This window comes from Balaenoptera ricei, chromosome 4, assembly GCF_028023285.1.
Source record: "Balaenoptera ricei isolate mBalRic1 chromosome 4, mBalRic1.hap2, whole genome shotgun sequence".
Lineage (NCBI taxonomy): Eukaryota > Metazoa > Chordata > Mammalia > Artiodactyla > Balaenopteridae > Balaenoptera > Balaenoptera ricei.
Window position 1 is genome coordinate 102,059,746 of NC_082642.1, and position 18,372 is coordinate 102,078,117.

The 18,372-nt window shown below is 40.0% G+C and overlaps 1 protein-coding gene across 13 annotated transcripts in view; it reads right to left on the minus strand.

Annotated features, from left to right (window-relative positions):
- BOC (BOC cell adhesion associated, oncogene regulated) overlaps positions 1 to 18,372 on the minus strand; it is a 265,756-nt gene that overhangs the window by 247,049 nt on the left and 335 nt on the right. For 12 of the 13 annotated variants that reach the window (XM_059921147.1, XM_059921144.1, XM_059921141.1 and 9 more), the window contains exon 2: positions 12,069 to 12,190. The exons of the other annotated variant lie outside the window; for it this stretch is intronic. The gene's annotated coding sequence lies outside the window, so the exon portion shown is untranslated. The remainder of the gene's footprint in view (positions 1 to 12,068; positions 12,191 to 18,372) is intronic. 13 annotated transcript variants of the gene reach the window in all.

The following is an 18,372-nucleotide window of genomic DNA, read 5'->3' on the forward strand; positions in this document are numbered from 1 at the left end:
TAAGAGGGAAGTTTATAGCAATACAATCCTACCTCAAGAAACAAGAAACATCTCAAATAAACAACCTAAACTTACACCTAAAGCAATTAGAGAAAGAAGAACAAAAAAACCCCAAAGTTTCCAGAAGGAAAGAAATCATAACAATCAGATCAGAAATAAATGAAAAAGAAATGAAGGAAACGATAGCAAAGATCAATAAAACTAAAAGCTGGTTCTTTGAGAAGATAAACAAAATTGATAAACCATTAGCCAGACTGATCAAGAAAAAAAGGGAGAAGACTCAAATCAGTAGAATTAGAAATGAAAAAGGAGAAGTAACAACTGACACTGCAGAAATACAAAGGATCATGAGAGATTACTACAAGCAACTCTATGCCAATAAAATGGACAACCTGAAAGAAATGGACAAATTCTTAGAAAAGCACAACCTTCCAAGACTGAACCAGGAAGAAATAGAAAATATAAACAGACCAATCACAAACACTGAAATTGAAACTGTGATTAAAAATCTTCCAACAAACAAAAGCCCAGGACCAGATGGTTTTACAGGCGAATTCTATCAAACACTTAGAGAAGAGCTAACACCTATCCTTCTCAAACTCTTCCAAAATATAGCAGAGGGAGGAACACTCCCAAACTCCTTCTACGAGGCCACCATCACCCTGGTACCAAAACCAGACAAAGATGTCACAAAAAAAGAAAACTACAGACCAATATCACTGATGAGCATAGATGCAAAAATCCTCACCAAAATACTAGCAAACAGAATCCAACAGCACATTAAAAGGATCATACACCCTGATCAAGTGGGGTTTATCCCAGGAATGCAAGGATTCTGCAATATACACAAATCAATCAATGTGATAAACCATATTAACAAATTGAAGGAGAAAAACCATATGATCATCTCAATAGATGCAGAGAAAACTTTCGACAAAATTCAACACCCATTTATGATAAAAACCCTCGAGAAAGTAGGCATAGAGGGAAGTTTCCTCAACATAATAAAGGCCATATATGACAAACCCACTGCCAACATTGTCCTCAAGGGTGAAAAACTGAAACCATTTCCACTAAGATCAGGAACAAGACAAGGTTGCCCACTCTCACCACTATTATTCAACATAGTTTTGGAAGTTTTAGCCACAGCAATCAGAGAAGAAAAAGAAATAAAAGGAATTCAAATCAGAAAAGAAGAAGTAAAGCTGTCACTGCTTGCAGATGACATGATACTATACATAGAGAATCCTAAAGATGCTACCAGAAAACTACTAGAGCTAATCAATGAATTTGGTAAAGTAGCAGGATACAAAATTAATGCACAGAAATCTCTTGCATTCCTATACACTAATGATGAAAAATCTGAAAGAGAAATTAAGGAAACACTCCCATTTACCACTGCAGCAAAAAGAAAAAAATACCTAGGAATAAACCTACCTAGGGAGACAAAAGACCTGTATGCAGAAAACTATAAGACACTGATGAAAGAAATTAAAGATGATACAAATAGATGGAGAGATATACCATGTTCTTGGATTGGAAGAATCAACATTGTGAAAATGACTATACTACCCAAAACAATCTACAGATTCAATGCAATCCCTATCAAACTACCACTGGCATTTTTCACAGAACTAGAACAAAAAATTTCACAATTTGTATGGAAACACAAAAGACCCCAAATAGCCAAAGCAATCTTGAGAAAGAAAAATGGAGCTGGAGGAATCAGGCGCCCGAACTTCAGACTATATTACAAAGCTACAGTAATCAAGACAGTATGGCACTGGCACAGAAACAGAAATATAGATCAATGGAACAGGATAGAAAGCCCAGAGATAAACCGACGCACATATGGTCACCTTATTGTTGATAAAGGAGGCAAGAATATACAATGGAAAAAAAACAGCCTCTTCAATAAGTGGTGCTGGGAAAACTGGACAGCTACATGTAAAAGAATGAAATTAGAACATTCCCTAACACCATACAAAAAAATAAACTGAAAATTGATTAAAGACCTAACTGTAAGGCCAGACACTATAAAACTCTTAGAGGAAAACATAGGCAGAACATTCTATGACATAAATCAAAGCAAGATCCTTTTTGACCCAGCTCCTAGAGAAATGGAAATAAAAACAAAAATAAACAAATGGGACCTAATGAAATTTAAAAGCTTTTGCACAGCAAAGGAAACCATAAACAAGATGAAAAGACAACCCTTAGAATGGGAGAAAATATTTGCAAATGAAGCAACTGACAAAGGATTAATCTCCAAAATTTACAAGCAGCTCATGCAGCTCAATATCAAAAAAACAAACAACCCAATTGAAAAATAGGCAGAAGACCTAAATAGACATTTCTCCAAAGAAGATATACAGATTGCCAACAGACACATGAAAGAACATCATTAATCATTAGAGAAATGCAAATCAAAACTACAATGAGGTATCACCTCACACTGGTCAGAATGGCTATCATCAAAAAATCTACAAACAATAAATGCTGGAGAGGGTGTGGAGAAAAGGGAACTCTCTTGCACTGTTGGTGGGAATGTAAATTGATACAGCCATTATGGAGAACAGTATGGAGGTTCCTTGAAAAACTAAAAATAGGACTACCATATGACCCAGCAATCCCACTACTTGACATATACCCTGTGAAAACCATAATTCAAAAAGTCATGTACCACAGTGTTCATTGCAGCTCTATTTACAATAGCCAGGACATGGAAGCAACCTAAGTGTCCCGCGACAGATGAATGGAGAAAGAAAATGTGGCACATATATACAATGGAATATTACTCAGCCATAAAAAGAAACGAAATTGAGTTATTTGTAGTGAGGTGGATGAACCTAGAGTCTGTCATACAGAGCGAAGTAAGTCAGAAAGAGGAAAACAAAGACCGTATGCTAACACATATATATGGAATCTAAAAAAAAAAAAAACAAACATGGTTCTGAAGAACCTAGGGGCAGGACAGGAATAAAGACGCAGATGCAGAGAATGGACTTGAGGACACGGGGAGGGGGAAGGGTAAGCTGGGACGAAGTGAGAGAGTGGTATGGACTTATATATACTACCAAATGTAAAATAAATAGCTAGTGGGAAGCAGCCGCATAGCACAGGGAGATCAACTCAGTGCTTTGTGACCACCTAGAGGGGTGGGATAGGGAGGGTGGGAGGGAGATGCAAGAGGGAGGAGATATGGTGATAAATGTATATGTATAGCTGATTCACTTTGTTATAAAGCAGAAACTAACACACCATTGTAAAGCAATTATACTCCAATAAAGATGTTAAAAAAGAAAAAGAAAAAAGAGTCATGTACCACAATGTTCATTGCAGCTCTATTTACAATAGCCAGGATGTGGAAGCAACCTAAGTGTCCATCGACAGAGGAATGGATAAAGATGTGGCACATATATACAATGGAATATTACTCAGCCATAAAAAGAAATGAAATTGAGTTAATTGTAGTGAGGTGGATGGACCTAGAGACTGTCATACAGAGTGAAGTAAGTCAGAAAGAGAAAAATAAATACTGTATGCTAACACATATATATGGAATCTATATATGTATATAGTGTATATGTATATAGTGTATACATATATACACTAATATGTATAAAATGGATAACTAATAAGAACCTGCTGTATAAAAAAATAAAATTCAAAAATTCAAAAAAAAAGAAAAATATTTTAGCCCTCTTTTGCTGTGTATTATTAACTCTGCCCTACCCCCAACTCTCATTTCCTTTAGTTGTAGAGGCTCTTGTGACAGCTTCTCTATATGTGACTCCTCCTTTTTTTTTTTAAAAGTCAGTGCTTCTGTGATGTTTCCCCACCTCCTGTTAACATTTCTATTTATTCATTCTAAAAGCCATAAGTGTTCACAAAATGCTAGCTGATCAATTGAAAATTATTGTTTATTCCTTTAGTATTTGTGCTAACTATAAATGTACCCTAGGCATTTTAATTTCAATTTGGGGGCTTATTTTGGAGAACAATTGTTATTTTGTCAGAATTATATTTGCATCTTATTTTTTTCTTTATTCTTAAATCTGATTTTATGATTGAAGACAGAAAGTCGTCTTTTTTTAAAATTAATTAATTTATTTATTTATTTTGGTTGTGCTGGGTCTTGGTTGCAGCAGGTAGGCTCCTTAGTTGTGGTTCACCAGGTCCTTAGCTGCAGCATGTAGGCTCCTTAGTTGTGGCTCCAGGGATCCTTAGTTGTGGCATGAGAACTCTTAGTTGAGGCATGCATGTGGGATCTAGTTCCCTGACCAGGGATTGGACCCCGAACCCCTGCATTGGGAGTGCAAAGTCCTGTCCACTGTGCCACCAGAGAAGTCCCCAGAAGGTCTTCTTAAAGGACTGCTTTCCGCCATAAAAATATTTATTTTAGCAAGAGCAAATAAAGATTTAAATGAGAGGAGCCTCCAGTTGACCGTCAACTGATAGTCACAATAAAATTAAAAAAAAAAAAAAAGGTTCTGAAGAACCTAGGGGCAGGACAGGAATAAAGACGCAGATGTAGACAATGGACTTGAGGACACGGGGAGGGGGAAGGGCAAGCTGGGACGAAGTGAGAGAGTAGCATTGACATATATACACTACCAAATATAAAATAGATAGCTAGTGGGAAGCAGCCGCATAGCACAGGCAGATCAGCTCGGTGTTTTGTGACCACCTAGAGGGGTGGGATAGGGAGGGCGGGAGCGAGATGCAGGAGCGAGGAGATATGGGGATATATGTGTATGTATAGCTGATTCACTTTGTTATAAAGCAGAAACTAACACACACTTGCAAAGCAATTATACTCTAATAAAGGTGTTAAAAAAAAACATACAATCTGTGTCACCCGAGAGAAAGGTCACAATTAATTAATTAGAATTTTATTTATTTATTTATTTTTGGCCACGTTGGGTCTTTGTTGCTGCATGAGGGCTTTCTCTAGTTGTGGTGAGTGCGGGCTACTCTTTGTTGCGGTGTGTGGGCTTCTCAGTGCAGCGGCTTCTCTTGTTGCAGAGCATGAGCTCTAGGCGCATGGGCTTTAGTAGTTGTGGCACATGGGCTCAGCAGTTGTGGCTCGCAGGCTCCAGGGCACAGGCTCAGTAGTTGTGGCGCACGGGCTTAGTTGCTCTGTACGTGGGATCCACACGGGCATATGGGATCTTCCCGGACCAGGGCTTGAACCCGTGTCCCCTGCATTGGCAGGCGGATGCTTAACCATTGTGCCACCAGGGAAGTCCAACAATTTAAAAGTTAGACAATTCTCCCACCATTTTGCTCAGGAAGAGCAAAATGGTGCAGTATATGCCGCAGATTAGGATTACCAGATAAAATACAGGACACCCAGTTAATTTTGAATTTTAGTTAGTGATTTTTTTTTAGTATAAGTCTTTGTCCTATGCTAAATTCACTTATCTGAAATTTAAATTTAACTGTGCATCCTCTATTTTTATTTGCTCAATCTGGCAACACTACCCCAGAGAGAGTGTGAGATGGGAATCTTCATTTATTCAGTCAGCATCTGTGCCCATGGGCTTCTCTGGGGTAAACAGCTTGCCTCTCTGGATATGACTGTTGTTAAAGATGCATACAACATGGCCCCTTGACCCAAGACAACTACATCAGCTAGTGTTCAGCTGAAGAAATCATGATCTGCTTTCATGCTGGACGGGGTGGAAGATTATCTGAAATGGACTTACTAAGAGATGTTGGTCTCTGATGCGGTAACTTTCTTAAGCACTTTTTTCATTTGACATATTAATTGAGCATCTGAACTGTTCTAGGCATTTAGGTCAGAATGAGGAACTGAATAGTTTCTTGTTAGAACAAGGGACTAAACATTCCTGTTCTTGTGATGCCTACAGGCTCATGGGGGGAGATTTTCCATGCCAATTTTAATATCCTTCATTTTTATTCTAGAGTTGACCTGAGTTAGATGTGACTCCATGTATTGGCTTTATCACACTTGAATACCTTGTCACTATTTGAATACATCTGCTTACTGCCCTGATCATGTTTTCTTATATATTCCTGAGGCAAAATTCTTGCTATGCCAGCATTTCTTATAGTAGATTTTATGAGAAGAGACAGCAGTAAATACTGGTGTAAAAGAGAGAAAGCTTTCAGGAGCATGATTCTCCTGAGAACTTTTTGTTTCTTGGCAAGTGTGCATCTGTGTATGTGTGTTTTTGTGAGTGTATCTGGGGGCACAGATGATGTGTCTCTTGAAAATGTCGGGCGTAGACAGACTATCTCCTTTCTGAGTGAACCCTAATTTTAAAAAACATTTTCTTGACCAGTTTAGTCACAAAAGCAAACACTTGAAAGAGTCCAGTAACAACTTCTTGGGCAGAAAAGATGGCCCCTGCTCGGAGCTTGGTTCAGCGGCAGACACTGAAATGTGGCTTGGCTCTGTCCCTTGGCTTAGTACTAGGGTGTTATGTTCCACTAGAGGCCCTGGTATCTTTTCAGAAAGGCGCCAAATCAGGCACAGACTTGCTGGCAGCCACGGCGGAGGGATTTTACTGATCCATGCCCGGATCTCAGGAGGTAACTGGCAAGAGAGAAGAAAGCAAAACAAGCAACCAAATCCCTATACACCTTGTAAATTTGACTTGGAAATTTTGCCTCAAGGCTGTCAAAGAGCAGGAATAATGATTTCACTTTCTCCAAGGTCAGTTCTTGGGCACTGAGTCTTTAATGCAGAAAAAAATATATCCAATTATCTGATTATCAACTTTTTTTTTTTTTAAAGTCTTGCCATTCCCAGGGTCAAGTGACTCTGCGCCTTGAAAACAAATTTAGGTTATGCCACTCCTGGCCAAAACTATGCCTTCAGGTCACATGACTTGCTTCCAAGTTAGGGGCAAAGCCTTGAAATCATGTGCATCTACTTTGCTGTAAGACGTTTCTTTGATAATTTGAATCTCTTCTGCCAGGGATAAGTCGATTTGTCTCCATTCTGTCTGAGGTTGTGAAGCTGGGATTCCACTGGCGAGCTGGAATGTAGATTAGGTTCTGCTTGGCTTCTAACTAAACCAGGAGCCATTAGAGAGTAATCTGGGTACAGCCTCTTGTTGCCCTCTGGTGGAGAGGTGGGTATTGAGCAAGCCATAACTGCGGACTGTGGATTTCCTCAGCAAATGCTGTTAAGGTGTCTGTGTAAAGGTCCGTGGGGAATAATTACACTTAAAGCTATTAAGTCATACTCTATTGTGAAGCTAAATGTTATAATAAAATATATATTGAATGGAGTTTGACAGGTTGCTCTATAAGAGTCTGATTTCTCAATAATGGGTGCTTTAATTCCACTCTCTTTTTACTTGTTTTTTGGGAACTCATTTCTCATCTTTTTTTCTCTAAACTCTTCCTTTTCTTCAATCATCACTTCATGTATCTTTAGATAATTATAAGATTCTTGTAAGGGGTTATCTTTACACACTTCCATAAAGTGAAAATCAGCATTTGACCCAAGAAAATTGTAATTCTTTTTTTTTTTTTAAAAAGAAATTCACGTTCTTTTATTTATTTATGACTGTGTTGAGTCTTCGTTTCTGTGCGAGGGCTTTCTCTAGTTGCGGCAAGTGGGGACCACTCTTCATCGCGGTGCGCGGGCCTCTCACCATCGCGGCCTCTCTTGTTGCGGAGCACAGGCTCCAGACGCGCAGGCTCAGTAATTGTGGCTCACGGGCCCAGTTGCTCCGTGGCATGTGGGATCTTCCCAGACCAGGGCTCGAACCCGTGTCCCCTGCATTGGCAGGCAGATTCTCAACCACTGCGCCACCAGGGAAGCCCTGTAATTCTTATATATACTCCAGATCTTAAACTGGGATTTATACCTATACATTCAGATCAAAATCCAAACCAAAATTCACTTCAGGAATTCAAATGAAACATGTTAGTCTTATATCTTCTGAAAGTTCCTAACTACAAGTCAGAGGCTGTCTCCTTAAGGCTTTTGCGTGCAAATTACATTTTGAAAGAAAATGTTTGTTTTTTCAACAGTCCTAAAAATGCCAACATTTTCAAAAAGTATAGTCAGGTAGAAGCATGCTTTTTAAATTAAAACCTGGATGCCTTTTAGAATCAAGGAAAATTTTTGGAGACTATCGTATGGTTTATTAACACATTATGCATATGTATGCCTAGCCTTTCAAACGTGTTCCCGTGACTTCTAGAGCTATTGTGTTTCTTGAATTAAGAAATTCTTGATGCCAGGCTAGTATTTGGTTCTTATTGAAAGACTTTTTTATTCATTACTTAATTCATTCAGTATTTATTCAACAAGTATTTACTGAGCACCCATGTGCCAGCAGGAGGGAGGATATACATCCCTGCATGAAAGTGCTTACAGAACTCGTTACAACTGTCTCAAGAACAAGGCAGAGTGTGGGCAGTCAGTATCATAAGAGAGGTAGAGAGAAAGTGAGATGGGAGTTCAGAGATGGAAGAGATAAGTTCCAGATTTTGGGGGAGGTGAACAAGGGGCATCGGAACTAGGAATTAAAGGATGAATAGGATTTGTACATAAAATTATTCTAGATGACAGAAATTTATTCTAAAGGAATTTATTTGGAAATTTATTCTAAAGGAAGAATTTTTCTCAGGAAAATAAATTATACATAGCTAATACGTGCCATGGAAATGACTTTCACCCACTCAGGTGACTTTTGAAATGTAAGAATTATTAACAGTTCAAATACTGTCAATTCTTGATCAACCTCTGTCCTTTATGTATGAGAAAAATTCTGCTCTCCTCCTCAAAATACTCTTCTCTCTTCTGACCAAAAACAGTAAAATAGGATAGGAAGAATAACTCTTTTATTCCTTTTCTCTGTCCCTATCTTTTCCTTAACTCACCAAAGCCATTCATTTGATAAATACTGTGCACTTTATATGCCAGATACTCTGCTAGGTCCTGGAAGGCAGCAGTTAACAAGCACACATGATCCTTTTTCTGAAAAAGCTTTTACTGGATGGAGACAGCCAGTGAAGGGATTCACCTCAGGTGAGGGGAGGATCGCCTTATGCATTGTAACTGGAGGAATGGAAGATAGGATGGTGGAGGGACAAGTAAATTTGTAGGTTTGGCATTAGTAAGTTGAGAGAGTTCTTGTCTGAGGACTTCAGTTTTTTTCCCCATAATTACAGAAAATTCAGAGAGTGGAATTAATAAAGGGTTGGACTTTGGCTAAGCAAATGTGATGGAAGTGTAATGGGGAGAGGGGATTGATAACATTGGCATGCAATGGACTGGGAGAATCTAAGCTGTATACAAAGAAGGGTGAAGGTGGAAGGGTACTGATGTGAAGACAGTAAGAGGTTAAGGACTGGTGATCCAGTAAGGTTTAAGATCAGATTTATAAGAAATAACTTGAGTAAGAAAGTTGAAAAGATAGGACGCTATCATCAGAAAGAAAAATGTCTGAATTTATGGTATCAGATATGGACTAATTCTGGATGGTGGCAAGATTTGGGATATGATTTGAGAGCATGTGACTGAAGTGAAGTGAATGTGAAGGTTACTGGAGCTAAGGACAGTGAAGGAACTGGGATGACAGAGGACTTGGGATGGAGAGGAACTAAAGTATTCAAGATCACTACGTCTATGAAGGGGAAAGTGAATGGGAAAAACATCTCTTCCCCATCTTAGGAGTCCCTAGCATTTCTCCCATCATCCTAATCTGACACCCCACCACTGTATCTCCCTCAGAATCCTGGGTCTTAATGTGATCATACCGCATGGGGACCCCTTCCCAGGCCTAGAACCCAGCTCTCCCCTCCACCTTCTTGCTCCCGCCATGCCAGGGGCTCACTGCTGAGAGATCTCAGCTCCCACTTCCCACCTGGTAGAGAAACTGGTTCTGGGAACATGGCAGGATGTAAGCTCCCACTCTGAGTGCCAGAGCTTGTTGGGGGTGAGGGTGACCCAAGCTGAGGGAAGATGTGCTCCTGCTGTTTTAATCTTGACGGTGGAAAGCACTTTTCTGTAACAATCCTGGAATCCATAGTTGTCCTCTATAGAACCAATGGCCGGGACATCATTGGCCGGAACCAATCACATGAGTGATTGGAGGAAAGCGGCTTTGGGGGGCTGGCTCTGGTTCCTCATCATCATGTTTTACATTCACTTTATGGGCGAAGATGTTCAGTTTCAAACAATGCACTTAGAAATGGCTTTTCTAAATTAGGAATTGTCTGTATTAAAATTGTATGCTGGTCCCTAAATACTTCAGAAAACAGAGTGGCAAAAATAATGCTATCTATCAATGGGCATTTTTTCTTTACATTTCTATGAGATTCTAGGAGTTGAGACAGACTGATTGTCAGCAATGATGCTAAAAGAGTGCTTTGAGTTTATAATTTAGATATTTTAACATTTAAAAATATTATTTATCATGTTATGGAGGTCATTTGTATTTACTGAACACAATTCTGAAAATGAAAAGAATAGAAGATAAAACGTTTGTACTCTCACCAACCAGAAATAAAAATCATTAATATCTTGGTACCATTTTCACTCCAGATATACATTTCTCTTTGCCCCTTCCCCAACTTGGAGTCATATAAAGTTTTGTAATCCCTTCCATTCATTTAATATAATGTGAGCATTTCCCTGTGCCATTGCCTATCTTTAAAAAATGATTGTGGCAGAGTCTTCTAGCTGTTCATCAAAATCCATTTCCTTCTCCTTGGGCATGCAGCTAGACTACATTTCCAGGCTCCTTTGCAGTTACGCGTAGCCAGAAGAATAGGAATGCATGTGATGTGTGCTATTCCCGGGCCAATGCTTTTAAGAGGCAGGTGTGTCTCCTTTATGTTATCTCTTCTTACAGCTAGATGCAGATGATGACAAGGCCCTAGGGGAATTCAAAGTCAAAGGATGGAAGGAGCCTAAAATTTTGAATAATCATGTATTGAACACAATGTGGGTGAGAATAAACATCTATTGTGCTTGAACCATTATATATCTGGGGGTCTGTTTGTTACAGCAATTTTGCCTACTCTGTTTTTCATTGTATGGATGTACCTTAATTTTTTAAGAGATATGTTTCTTGTTAGCCTGTAATAGGTTATTGAAAATGGACCCAGTGACTGAATTGGGTCTCTCTGTGTCCACACCTCTTTGCAATACGTCTTTACTGCTTTTTCCAACAAGAGCTCGTGTCTGTTTCCCCATTTCTTGAATCTATGCTGCCCTTCTGACTTGTTTTGACCAATAAAGTGTGATGGAAGTGGCATTTGGGGACTTCTGAGTTCAGACTCTAAGAGGCCGTACAGCATCTGCTTTTGCTCAGGGTGGATCCATCTGCTGCGTAAAGAAGTCCAGGTTATCCTATTGGAGAGGGAGTCTACATGGAGAGATGGGTCCTAGAGGATGAGATGCCATGTGGAGAGAGAAACCACATGGAGGAGAACCAAGGCCCCACACATATGGGTGAGCCCAGCTAACGCCACGGAAAAAGAGAGACCCAGCCATCCCAGTTCACCCTCAGTCATTTGAGCCATCCCAGTGGGAGTGCCAGACTTGTGAGTAAGGCCATTGTAGGTCCTCTAGACCCAGTAGAGCCCTCCCAGCCAACACTATGTGGAGGAGAGACAAGCCATCCCTTCTGAGCTCTGCCCAAACTCCTGACCCACAGAACTGTAAGTAATAAAATGATTAAGTCGTGAATATGTTGACTGCTAACCAGCAATAAATAACTGATACATGGATACTTATATGTTTGGAAAGTTTTGTTACTGTAAATGACACTGATAAGCATCTTTGTACCAGCTTCCTTGTTCATCAAGAAATTTTGTGCTGCTGAACTTGTTTAAGTCTGGAAACTGAGTAAGTAGTCATGTCTCCTGTCCATTTTGGTGCTCAGATTAGGTTTCTGGTCCCTGCTATATAAATGAAGTAATATTTTTTTTTGAAGTAATATTTTAATAGGCTGCTATCTATTCAATTCCTACAGACACCATGATCAATTAGCTACTACTAAAGATGCCTGCTAGTCAAAAAATTTGGTTAACGTTTTGTCTCTATTGCCCATTATAGTAAATGAACTAACCTTGTCTCCTGTCTCTTGTAGTTAATTGTTGCCACTTGACCGTTGTCATTCTGGGATCCCATCGTTTTCACTGAAATCATGGAGCCAATTTCAATGGCAGTATCTTCTACCATCACCATAGCCTACAGAAGACAGCCATCACAGAACTTTGTGAGGACACAAAAGTAGCCCGTCATTAATGCCTTTCTCAATGCCTCAGTGGTGTGAGTGACCTCTCAGAGGACATAGTTGGGGGTAGGTGGGTGTGCAAGTCAGATTATATATGCACCCCATCATTCTAATCTCTCTGAGTCTTTGGATTCCTCCTTCTACATTGTGCCAGGAAAAATCTGGTATTTTACCTGCAGTGAGTATAGGCTATAGTTGAGTTCAAGTTTCAAGCAACCAAGAAAATCATTAGACACACTTCTAACTGTAAGATCTTTTTAATTTTTTTGGTCGCACCATGCAGCATGCGGGATCCTAGGTCCACGACCAGGGATCGAACCCGCACCCCCTGCAGTGGAAGTGTGCAGTCTTAACCATTGGACCACAGGGGAAGTCCCTAACTAAGATCTTTAGTAACTGTAATAATGACCCATATCAATACATTTGGTCTAATCCAGTGTTTTATATTCCTTCCTCTTTTAGTCTAATAACTTAAAATCCCCTATTATTTCCATTTCTGTCAATTAGCAACATTTTGCAATTATTTTGGAGTAAACCATCTCCTTCCATGTCAGACTTTGTACTTGTCCCTTTGGAGCAAACTGAGATCTGAACTGGGTTAGCTCTAGAGGTGATGAGAAGTAGTTGGAGTGGGTCTTGAGGTTATTATGGGGTCTTAACACAAGTTCCCTCAGACACAAGAAGGCAAGCAACTCCAAGATTCTCAGCTTTTCCCAAGTCAAACTAGATGGTTCCTATTCCAAGTCTCAGAGTTCTTCTTACCAGTCAGTGCCCTAACTTTCACATACAAGATTTTCAAATCTATGAATTCAATTCTGGTTGAAATTCTGTAACCCACAAAATTAAATTCTGGGTCAAGGTCAGCCCTGCAGCTATAAGAAATAGGTGATTCTTTTAGAGCCACTATAGAAACTCTCTGATTCTCTGTGACTTGAGCTAAGAGTTAATGATCTGAGCTTGTCATTTCTTGTAGAAGCATCACTGCTATCATAACGGTCATCTGGTCCCTCTTAGGGCCACAGAAGGCATTTCATCACAATCAACCACAGGTGATTAAGTATGATGCCACAGCGTATCATGGATACTCAAATCCCATTTCCCCTTGCTAAAGAGATCATTATGGTGTTCAAAGCTAAGGACAAGCTCAGAGCAACCTCAGAATCCCATTTTGAGGGGCTGTTTCTTAGGACCACTTCTTGTTTAAGAATCATGTTAGTAAAACAGACTCATACTAAGTATTTCACCAGAGAGAATTTAATATAGTGAACTGGTTAAATAGATGTTTAAGAACTTAAAAGCACACATGCAACACTGAGGTAACACAGAGGTAACTGCTGAAAGCAGTTACAAGCCCTGGAGCTGGGGAGGCAAGGAGAACACTAGAATTTAGATTTTTGGAGGAAGTGATCTGCAGAACTGGGACTCAGATCTTTGACAACAGAACGTCATCCAGGTGCTGCCAGTACCTTAGAGGGGTCAATTAGTTCTCCAGTGTGTAAAAATGAGTCAGGGACTAGAAGCAACTGTCATTACCTGGGATGAAGAGCTGTTGCCTGGCAACACTACCAGGAATAAGAAAACAAACAGGAACCTCTCGCCTCCTCCTGCCTTCCAATCTCCCTCTAGTGGTCCATATGGGTATAACCACCAGCCGGCAAAGACCGTGTGGCTTTGCAGAATCCCAGCCCCGCATCACAAAGTATAGAAGCATGAGATTAGACCACAGCTGGATGGGCCAAAAAATGTATGTCCGAATATGCTGGTGTATGCACGCACACTCACACACACACACACACACACACACACACATCCTAAGAGTTTGATACACACTTAACATTAAAAATAATTTTTTCTTATTACAATAGCAACATGTATTTCTCTCCTTTAGAAAGTACAAATAAGCTCATAGAAGAAAAAAGATCCATCCTACTGCTGAAAAGATAATCATTATTAACACCTTCATTTAGATCCTTCCAGACCTTTTTCTCATGTGTGGAGGTATATTTTTGCATGTAATCACATTGTACATAGAGTTTTCTAAACTGCTTTAGAAAACACCTTAATGTATCATAAACAGTTGCACACATCAATACATATTTATTTATTTACAACAGTGGATTCCAAAATGTTCCTAGGAAGTGTCTTATGAGGTACTTCTAGGAGCCTGGGCAGGAGGCCTTTATGGGAGGACCCTGCATTCTCCCTTGTACCCTTAACCACTACAATTCTGCTTTTACTGTTTTTTATATTTGATTTCTGTGTTAAGATTTTGTGGGGGAAAAAGAATTCCACTGCCAAAATATTAGAAAACCACTGATTCATTGTGTGAATATATCATTTTCCATTTTCATGATTACAACAACAAAGGATCACTTTGTATCTGAATTTTTGTCCAAAGTCCTAGTAACATGAGACACCATGCTTTTACTCTGTCTCTATGACAATACCTCGAAATTATTTTAATCTGTATTTTTTGAATTGCTAATGAGATGGACAAGGTTCTATTTCATGGTCATTTGTGTCTGTGGCAGTCTTTCTTTGCAAATTTGAAATTTTAAAAACGTGGCCGTAAATCCTTACTTTCTCCCTAATATACAGAACACATGACTCTTCCATATCCCCCAGTTCAAGGAAACTCTGATTTTAAATATCCACTGCCCACCCAGAACCCATCTCCCTGCCCTCCCCTCTTGGTAATGATCCTCCTTCACTGACAACATAGGAGCTCCCTCATCTTTCTGTTACCGTACCCCAAACATAGCCATGTCTAAAGCTATCTTGATTTTTCTTCCTGGCTCAGAGGATAAAGGCTTTTTGATCTTTAAGACAACCCCTCTACCTAAGCTCTTGATCCCACCTTTGCTTGTCTCCTCTGGGATGATGCTCACAAACTTTGTTGAACGAATAATGGATCTTTCTTCATCAATTCTCTCACCTTTATCTCTTTAGTAGGCCCAGCTTCTCTTACTCTTTTGGCCCCATTTCTCTTAGCCTGTTCAGGTGATGAAATCACTTTCTGTCTGTAATGGTCAGTTTTATGTGTCAACTTGACTAGGCTGAGGCACCCAGTTATTCAATCAAATATGAGTCTAGGTGTTGTTGTGAAGGCATTCTGTAGATGTGATTATCAACCACAATCAGTTGACTGTATGTAAAGGAGATTATCCTGGGTTATCTGGATGAGCCTAATCCAATCAGTTTAAAAGACCTTGAGAACAGAACAGGACAGGAAGGAGAAGAAATTCCACCTGTAGACTGCAACTTCAGCTCCTGCCTGAGTTTCCAGACTGCCATTTACCACGGCCTGCGCTATGGACTTCAGACTTGACTATTCAACCCCTACAGTCATGTGAGCCAATTTCCTTTCAAAAGTATATATACATCGCCTACTGGTTCTGTTTGACTGGTGGAACCCTGACTGATACACTATCCTTAAAATGAGAACAAAACAAAACTATACTCTGCTTGATCCTACATCTCTCTGTCATCACATAAACTCTGTCTTCCCGTCTCATCTAAGCTGCTAAAAACATTATCCTATATTCATCATCTCTACTCCCTCCCTTTGTAATTACCCTTTGAGCTACAGTTCCATTTATTCAACTGGCGAATTGGACATACTCTTGTGGGCAGCCCATGGGCAATCTCAAACTCAGTACATAAAAAGTTATCTCATTATTCCTATTATTTAGGTGTATCTAAATTTGTTCTTCTTTTGGATGCCACATCTCACACTCAAGGCAAAAGTCTGGAAGTCATACTAGACATATAAATACCTAAATACTAGACATCTAAATAAGTCATACTGTCCATCTTCAGTGCCAGTGTTTGAATTCAGGCCTTCATTATCTCCTGCCTCAGCTTTTGTAACAGATCCCCTTAGGTCCCTTCCTCCAGTCTTATCTTCAAATCTGTTCTCCAGAGCGCTCGTCCTCTGATGCAAGGTGCCAAAATTGCCCAGCCTAAATCTTAGTGACTCCTTTGTCACCTCCAGAAAGGGATCCCTAAAGCAGACCACCATCACAAGGAGCTTTTGAAAAACCCAGATTAGAGCCCTATTCAGACCTAATGAATAAGAATGTCCAAAGTGGAGCCTGAAAATTTTCTAAATATTTTTAAAAGACTATCCAGGTAATTATGATCAGCCAGGTTTGGGAATCACCAGCCTTCAGGGTAAATCCAAATTCTGTCCCTGATCTGACACTACTACTCCCAGCTTCGTCCCTCGGAACACATCATGCTCCAGCAATACTGACTCAGCCAGGACTAATGATTCTTCCAACCCATGCTGTTTACCATCTCTCTGTCAGGAATGTCTTCTTCCCTTATCTGCCTGGGAAATTCCTACTCGTCCTTCAAAAACTCTATTCAAGCATCATCTAGTCTCTTATTTAGCCAGTAAATATTGACAAACTAGTAAAATTGTACACATTAACTATGTGCAGTTCTCTGTATACCAATTTTACCTCAATAAAGCTGTTAAAGCCTTATTCAGGTCTTACTACACACCAGGCTCTGAGCTAAGCATTGTGATATAAAGATCAGTAAGCTACACTGGTAGTACTGCCTTCAGTCAGCTCACATGCCATTGGAGAAGGAGACATATAAATATACAAATTAATACAACACAGTGAGGTAACTTCTGTGAGAGTCTGTGGTAGCCTGAATAATGCCCATCCCCCAAGACAGCCACATCCTAATCCTCCAAATCTATGAATATGTTTACTTACATTGCAAAACAGATTGTGTAGATATGATTAAGTTAAAGACTCTGAAATGAGGAGAGTATCCTGGGTTATTTTGGGGGGCTCAGTGTAATCACTAGGGTCCTTTTAAGATGAAGGCAGGCAGGAGGGTGAGAGAGAAAGAGAGGCTGGAGGGAGACTGGAAGATGCTATGCTACTGACTTTGAAAATGGAGGATGGAGACATGAGCCAAGGAATGCAGGTGGCCTCTAGAAGCTGAAAAAAGCAAGAAAATGAATTCTCCACTAGAGCCTCAGAAGGATCCAGCCCTGCCAACTTTAGTCCAGTGAAATCCATTTTGGACTTCTAACCTCCAAAAATGTAATATAATAACTGTGTTGTTTTAAGTGACTATGTTTGTAGTAATTTGTTACCGCAGCAATAGGAGGCTAATACAGAGGCCAGCACAGGGCACTACGGTTGTACATAAAGTCGTCGCTACATCAAGCTATGGAGTGGGAATGGGATGCTCAGGAAGAATTACCTAGAGGTGATGACGCCAGAGCTGAGGGAGATTGTGTTTCGGGGAAATGGCCCAGATAGAGAAATTAATATGTACAAAGGCACACACAGACAGCATGCAAAGTGTTTCAGTTTGGCGTGGCTATCTGTATTAAACAGTAAAAATAATATCAACAATACTAATTCTGCTAAGAGTAAATACTGTTTGTATGCCAGGCACTATTCTAAAGCACTTTTTAACTGTGAGCACTTTACAAGTTTGTATTATTATCTTCAATTTACCTGTAGGAACACTAAGATTTGGAGGAGTTAGGTAACTTTCCTGAGATCATAGAGCTAGTATAGGGCAGATCTAGAATCAGAACCTTGCTGGTCTGTCTTCAAAACCCACTAACTGCCTCTCTAATATGTTGCGCAGGGGGCCTTAAGTAAGCTGGCATCAGGGTAGCTGAAGATAAATGAACTATTAGAAAGCTATAAATGAGGTGAGGATCAGGAAAGCTTGGAATATCGTCTTGTTTTGGACACTGACAGAAGATGGGGCTGATGGAGAGTCAGACGGCCTCCAAGTTTCTATGATCGTGGTTTTGCTGCTGCTCCAGGTAGAGCCTTCCTCGACTAACTTAAATTACTTCTGCGTTACAAATACGCACTTTGCATAAGCCTCTTTATTTCATGTCTTCCTTTTCCGCTAATGGTTGAGGTGGAGATGGGGGTGTATGCACCAACTCAACTGCGGGCCTCACTTTCCACATCTGTAAAATACCTTTTAATAGTTCCAAAACTGGTCGTGCTTCAGAATCCCGTGGGGAAGCATAAACACAAGGCGGATTCCTCGCCCCATTCCGAGATTCTGATTGAGTAGTACCGGGATGCGGCTCCCCCAGATTCTCCCAGGTAATTCTGATACGCGGCCAGGTATTTGAGAC